This window comes from Priapulus caudatus, unplaced genomic scaffold (genome assembly GCF_000485595.1).
Source record: "Priapulus caudatus unplaced genomic scaffold, Priapulus_caudatus-5.0.1 Scaffold40, whole genome shotgun sequence".
Lineage (NCBI taxonomy): Eukaryota > Metazoa > Priapulida > Priapulimorpha > Priapulimorphida > Priapulidae > Priapulus > Priapulus caudatus.
The window spans coordinates 628,065-635,509 of record NW_014577101.1 but is presented as its reverse complement, the minus strand read 5'-3'; the positions used below and the strand labels follow the sequence as shown (position 1 = coordinate 635,509).

At 45.8% G+C, this 7,445-nt stretch overlaps 1 long non-coding RNA gene across 1 annotated transcript in view; it reads left to right on the top strand.

Moving 5' to 3' along the window:
- The window catches only part of LOC106820017, a 3,861-nt gene extending 3,383 nt beyond the window's left edge, over positions 1 to 478 (top strand). The window contains exon 3 of the long non-coding RNA XR_001395542.1: positions 468 to 478. This is a non-coding gene — a long non-coding RNA (uncharacterized LOC106820017). The remainder of the gene's footprint in view (positions 1 to 467) is intronic.
- Positions 479 to 7,445: the final 6,967 nt, after the last annotated feature.

Here is a 7,445-nt window from a genome sequence, read left to right as displayed (position 1 = left end):
CTCTCTCTCTTGTGCCGCCACTCTCTCCTCTCTCTCTCTCTCTCTCTCTCTCTCTTCTCCTCTCGTCTCTCTCGCTCTCTCTCTCTTGTGCCGCCACTCTCTCCTCTCTCTCTCTCTCTCTCTCTCTCTCTTCTCTCTCATCTCTCTCCTCTCTCTCTCTCTCTCTTTCTCGCTCTCTCTCTCTCTCTCTCTTTCTCCTCTCTCTCTCATTCGCGCGCTCTTCTCTCTCTCTCTTGCGCTCTCTCGTCTCTCTCTCTCTCTCTTTGCGATCTTCTCTTTACTCTCTTCTCTCTCTCTCATCTCTTCTCTCCTCTCTCTTCTCTTCGTGCGGACACGGGGAAACCCTGAAATCTGGCTGAATTCATTCATCACTTTCGTTCTCTCGGTCTGCGTCTGAGGGAATTTGATCGTTGTTCTTAATTTTTCATTGATGATCACGGACACAACTCGATGCAAACAACGACAAGCTGTCTCCTGCGATATTCCGTGCAGTTCACCCATACCTCATTGGAAGGAACCAGATGCAAGTAGGCTTAATTAGTGTCACTGCCAACTAGGTTACTGCTGGAGTTGCCATGCTTCGCCTTTTTGGGAAAAAACGGTTTATCAACAAACACAGTATTTAAAAAAATAAACATTGCTAATATCGCTAACAGCATTTAAACTGAATGCACTCTAGTTTAAATTTAATGCTCATTATAAATCTGCTTTTCAAGTGTACGCGTTTCAATGCAATCATTAATGTAGGAGAGCTCACTGCATAATTATACTCATTATAGCTCTGCAGGATCACCAATTTAGTATTGCATAATAATATTATATTTATCCTAAACAGATTAGTAATTAAAACAAACCTTGTTGGTAGCTCTATTAACGGGCAAAGTTCATTTGCCAAATCTCAATTCGCCATTCAATGCATGCCGAGGAATCTGTAGCGATTGAACAGCGTGTGGTCCGGCAAATCGAATGGATCCTGCTGATCTCTAAATACACGCTCTCTGCGAATTGCTCGGCTCTGTACTATTGCTGCCGCTGCTGCAAACGCTGCCATCTCGTCCACTGACTTTTTGATGTATGGTGTGCGCGCGTGTGTGTGCGATTGACTCGCCCCAACTTACGTGGATGCTTGTCTAAGCAGGATGTCAACAGAAAGTCTTTGGTTCCAACCACCAGCCTTAAACTAGTGTAGGTGTCATAAACTAGTGTAGGTGTAAACAAACACTTTTTGTTACAACATTATAGGCACTGACTGTGCGAAAACACGCTGTTTATACACGCCGCAGTGCAGCTACGACAGCTCTCTGGCTGTCGTAGAGTTATACACAGTGGACGTCTATGGAAAGCATTTTGTACCAAAAAGCATAAAACCTAGTTTTAGACCTTAAAACCGGGTTTAAGGTCTAAAACTAAGTTTTAAGGTCTAAAACCCGGATTTAAGGTCTTAATACCTAGTTTTAGACCTTAAAACCGGGTTTTAAGATATTAAAACCAGGTTTTAAGGCCTAATACCCGGTTTTATGGCTTAAAACCAGGTTTTAAGAGCTTAAGCTCTCGAATGCTTAAAACCTAGTTTTAGACACTAAAACCTAGTTTTAGACACTAAAACCCGGTTTTAAGGTCTAAAACCCGGATTTAAGCTCTTAATACCTAGTTTTAGGGCGTAAAACTTGGTTTTAGACCTTAAAACCTGGTTTTAAGATCTTAAAACTAGGTTTTAAGAGCTTAATTCCAAGTTTAGAGCTTAAAACCGGGTTTTAAGAGCTTAAAACCAGGTTTTAAGAGCTTAAAACCAGGTTTTACGCTTCCCCGAGGCATTTAGCTCCTGATTGGCTAGTTTGCTTATGCTAGTTTCTGCGGGACTGCGATACAGGAGGGGAGAAGCTGGTGGAGAAGGAGGAAGGGGAGAAGCTGGAAGGTGGTGGAGAAGGAGGAGGGGAGAAGCTGGTAGAGAAGGAGGAAGGGGAGAAGGAGGGGGAGAAGAGAGAAGGGAGAAGGTGGTGGAGGAGGAAGGGAGAAAAGCTGGTAGAGAAGGAGAAAGGGGAGGAGGGGGAGGAGGGTGAAGGGATCTGGTGGAGGAAGGGGAGAAGGGAGAAGCTGGTGGAAAAAGAGGAGGGGGAGAAGCTGGTGGAGAAGGAGGAGGGGAAGAAGCGAGAAGCTGGTGGAGAAGGAGGAAGGGGAGAAAGGAGAAGCCGGTGGAGCCTCCTCCCCTTCCTCCTCCCCTCCTCCTTCTCTACCAGCTTCTCCCCTCCTCCTTCTCCACCACCTTCACCCTTCTCCCCTTCCTCCTTCTCCACCAGCTTCCCCCCTCCTTCTCCACCACCTTCTCCCCTTCCTCCTTCTCCACCAGCTTTACCCCTGCTCCTCTACCAGCTTCTCCCCCTCCTCCTTCTCCACCTCCTTCTCCCTTCTCCTCTTCCGCCTTCTCCACTAGCTTCTCTCCCTCCTCCTTCTCCACCAGCTTCTCCCCTCCTTGTTCGTTTTCCGCGCCAGGAACTGTATCGCAGTCCCGCAAAAACTAGCATATAAGCAAACTAGCCAATCAGGAGCTAAATGCCTCGGGGAAGCGTAAAACCTAGTTTTAAACTCTTAAAACCCGGTTTTAAGCTCTAAACTTGGAATTAAGCTCTTAAAACCTAGTTTTAAGATCTTAAAACCCGGTTTTAAGGTTTGAAACCAAGTTTTACGCCCTAAAACTAGGTTTTAGACCTTAAAACCTGGTTTTAGACCTTAAAACCTGGTTTTAGACCTGGAAAAGCGTAAAACCTAGTTTTAAGCTCTTAAAACCTAGTTTTCAGCCATAAAACCGGGTATTAGGCCTTAAAAACCTGGTTTTAAGATATTAAAACCCGGTTTCAAGGTCTAAATCTAGGTTTTAAGGTCTAAAACTAGGTATTAAGACCTTAAATCAGGGTTTTGGACCTTAAAACCTAGTTTTAGACCTTAAAACCGGTTTAAGGTCTAAAACTAAGTTTTATGCTTTTTGGTACAAAATGCTTTCCATAGACGTCAGCGTAGCGCGTTGATGAATCGCAACTTAAATTGCTATGTATGCGCGGGCTACGTTGACGTAGGCTAATTGGCTTGATGAATCGCACTTAAGCGGCACGGCATGCCTACGCCCCGCTTACGCCAGCCCGCCGTGCTGAGAAGCAATGATAAATCTGGCCCAAGGCTTGTCTCTAACATTTACTGTAATGTGTATACATCTCACTAGTCAAGCGAGCTAACAAGCGTGCACGACCGCGCGCGAGCTCGTAGCGATCACACCGCCACACCAACACACACCACAACACACCAACAACACACACCCCCATAGCACACACACGCGCGTCGCGCACAGACGCATCCACACACACTGCTTCCTCTCTCAGTCACACACAACCACACACTCCACACACACACACACACACACACGCACACACACACATTCCACAGCACACCACCCACGCACACACATCACACACACCACACACACCACACACGCACACACACAGCACACGCACACACACACACACACACACCGCAGCTCGCGCGGCGCGCGGCAACACACACACCGCACAGCACACACACGCCACACCCACACACGCACAGCACGCTTCACACGCACACACGCACAGCACGCACCACACGCAACACGCACACACGGCACGACACCACGGACACGCACACACGCCACACACGCACCACGCACTACCGCACACACGCACACACGCACCAGCACACACGCAACCACCACGCACACACACACGACACACAACACCACGCACACACACACACACACACACACACACACACACGTGTCTATGGTTATAGTTATTAAATGGTATTACATGGTCCAGATATAGATGGTTATAGTCTAACTCACTATGCCTGTCGATGTCTGTATCCAATGTACATGAATATTGATTGCAACCGCGACGGAAAACTGTGAAATTTACACACTCCGTATTTTGCTGTGAATGCTACCTAGGCCTACATGAACAACATAACGTAACACTTATACGAAAACACCTTGGTCATCCATAGCCAATGCTAAAATAATTATACAAGTTATTTTTGAATGCGGTAGGAAATTAGCTGACATTTTAGACATGAGCGAGCAGAAACTTTACACAACCGCGTGACATCATTGTCGCTCATGATCGGCAGGTTCAAGTATTCAGAATCTGGAAACGTAAGCTGCATGCTGATTAACAAAATAATATTCTGCAACCATCAAACACTACTAGTATTCATTACGTTTACAGCTAACGAAGACTGCCAATATATGCATTTTTATCTGACTAATTCACCTAAATGGGTAGTGGTGTGGCAAAATTTGGGGCATTAGTGTATAATTATTGTGTAGCGATTTTCCGTAGTTTGTATTAAAGCATCTAACAAATACTCGCATAGCGCCGGGTTCTCTCAGAGCTCGCAATAAAAAAAAACCGAATAGAAAAACACTGGACATTTTGGCGAGAAATAAATAATGAAATCTACCCGGAACTGTTTCAGTTTAATAAGGAAACTTTTTTCTACCATAGAAATAATTTCCTGCTCATCGCTTTCCTGCATGTTTTGCACGGCGTACGAGTTGCGATACCACAAAGTAATTGGCATTGCAAACCATGTGATTACACGCGCTTTGTGTGATTGGGGTGGCCAAATGCTCAGCTCCCAGGCAGCCAATCTGTGGCGTATGTAGCATGCAAGGTTTGAGTGTGTGGCATGGATATGGTTTTGACAATACTAAATCTACTACTATATACAGCGAATGCGGATTCCAGATTATTAACGACAACGTGTTTTGTTTAGGATATTTATTGATGTGAAGAGAAGCGATGAAGATCTGTGCATCTAAAACGGTAATTAATGTATTGTATTTATTTGGTGGGACAACATAAGGCTTTCAGGCAACAGCGCACCATAAAATTATGCTAAAACCTACTTATATATTTATTTATTTATTATATTTTCCCCACTGTATTCACGCAATTAGTGTATCATTTCAGTTTGCATAATGCATAGACATGTTTATTTTCTAAGATTACACATGTAATGACACCTATACTGTGTGGAAATGATGCCTATAGGCACTACTTTTATAATGTAAATGTTTTACTTTGTCTTAGGTGCGTCGTATACCTAATTGATATTTTCATTGCTTGATAGTAGTTCATGAAAACACGTTTTCTTTTATTTCATTTTAGTTTTACTGTTTAGTTAAAAACGCCGGGATGAAAAAAGGTTTGCTTGCATGACAGGAAACGTGTCAAATCAATGTTTTAAGTTAATCAATATGCTACCGACACAGCGGTAGTAGCCATAGAAAAAGAATTATAGAGACACTATATAGAGTCTACTATATTATTACTCTAGCATACCACTACCCTTTTTTCACACTTAAACATGAAAAGTTACATAATTTTATGCAATATATAGCGGTATATTACTGATATATATGCATAGTTTTGTATAACGGTATTAATAACACCACATATTACTAACTAAAAAGGGCACGATGCTCTCATACAATGTAGAGAATCCCATAGAGATCTATACGTGGGTATACATATAGATATCTGTGGAGAATCCACTCAAGTTATATCCGCACCAAATGCTTGGACACTGGCGCCATCTATATTAACTGAAGCCATGGACGCGCTGGTAAGCTAGTCTGCAGATATTGACGTGGCAGCAGGACATAGCGGCACCGGCTCTTCATTGACAGCCCAGTAGCGTCTTGTCGAGGGAGCATATCGATAACAGTGCACTCGTAACTGCACAACGACGACGCGACCGATACCGCGCCGAGATCTGTGTGTGCGCCGATGTGGCACCTCGAAGACGACGACATCCGTCGCTGCTACGTGTGCTGAAGGTGAGCGACCGTCGGCGGCACTGCCGACTCCGTCCGCTGTCGCCAGCGTTACGACGTCGCCGTGCCGATCCTCGCGGGCTGGTTAGTGTACAGCAGGAGAGTGTAGACGCTGCGGCCGCAGTCGGTCGGTCGACTGCACACGAGGACATCAGTTCCTCGTGGAAACCCGACGTAGAGTCGCCGACGGAGAGTCGCCGACGGAGAGTCGCCGACGGAGAGTCGCAGACGGAGAGTCGTCTGCTTGCGTCGCCGTCGTCGGCCGTGCGGGATGAGCGCATCGCGCGTAAGGTCGCTACAGTGACGGTAGAGCCGTGGCACGTCGACGCCACCGATGTTTAAGCTGTCGCTGATCAAGGACTCACCGCGGACCTCTAGCATGCTGAACGTGAACGCACCTGCTGCCGACGACAGGCGGGAGATCGTGCTGAACATGGAGGAGATGCCCAGCGGCAGCGGCGGCGGCGACGGCAACGGCAGCATGAAGGCGCCACCGCCGCCGGCAACGACGCCATTGCCGGCACCACCTTCGTCGCCACCTGCGGCGGTGGCGCCCGTACCTGCCGTCTCTCCTCCCCGCACCACAGCTCCCGTGACAGCTCCCGGTAAGATTTGCCTCTTAGCTGAGTGTTTACTCGCCTCTTCGTAATAATATTGGTAAATTAATTGGCCCTAGAAGACAATCGAACAGGAGAAGTCAATCATTTGTTAACTCACCTCTTCGTAATAATAATAATGGTAAATTAATTAGCCCTAGAAGACAGTTGAACAGGAGAAGTCAATCATGATCGATGAGCATTATAACAGTTATTATACCAATCGATAAGCATATCATATTACAGATCAAATGAATCTGAATGAGAGCGTAAACAAAGCGCAAACAATGGTTAACAAAGGCATTGCAAATGGAAAGCGCTATAATTATAGGAAGTACTGTAGGAAATACGCAAAGAAACTGCGTCACAACTTGTACTGTAAGACGTTGATAACGATCCGTTTTCGGAACACGCGAGACAGAAAGTCATTTCATTACATGAAAGACTTACTAGTATGCCCTAAGCAACAGACAGACATTGCGCCGTTTCAACCGCGCCATGTTTGGCCTCGAATGGGAGGAACACGCCGTTTGCATATTCGGGATAGACCTACATATGTTGAATCGTGTTGATCCTTAAAGATCTGATTCAAATGAGGGCTATAGTACCCTGATCATGGGCAGAACAAAAGTGGCCATGGTGGCGCTCTACGAATTCACGTATGTTATCCACTACGTTACCACTACCGCAGTCCAGACCTAGGACTAAGACACAGCTAAACGTCCGTAAACAATATCGACGTATTTCCTATAGGCGGACGTAGAGAACATGTTAGAGGGAGAGAGCGAGAGAGAGAGAGAGAGAACGCGGGAGAGAGAGAGCGAGAGAGAGAGAGAGAGAGAGAGAGAGAGAGAGAGAGAGAGAGAGAGAGAGAGAGAGAGAGAGATAGCGAGAGAGAGAGAGAGAGAGAGAGAGAGAGAGAGAGAGAGAGAGAGAGAGAGCGAGAGAGAGAGAGAGAGAGAGATAGAGAGAGAGAGAAAAAAAATTTT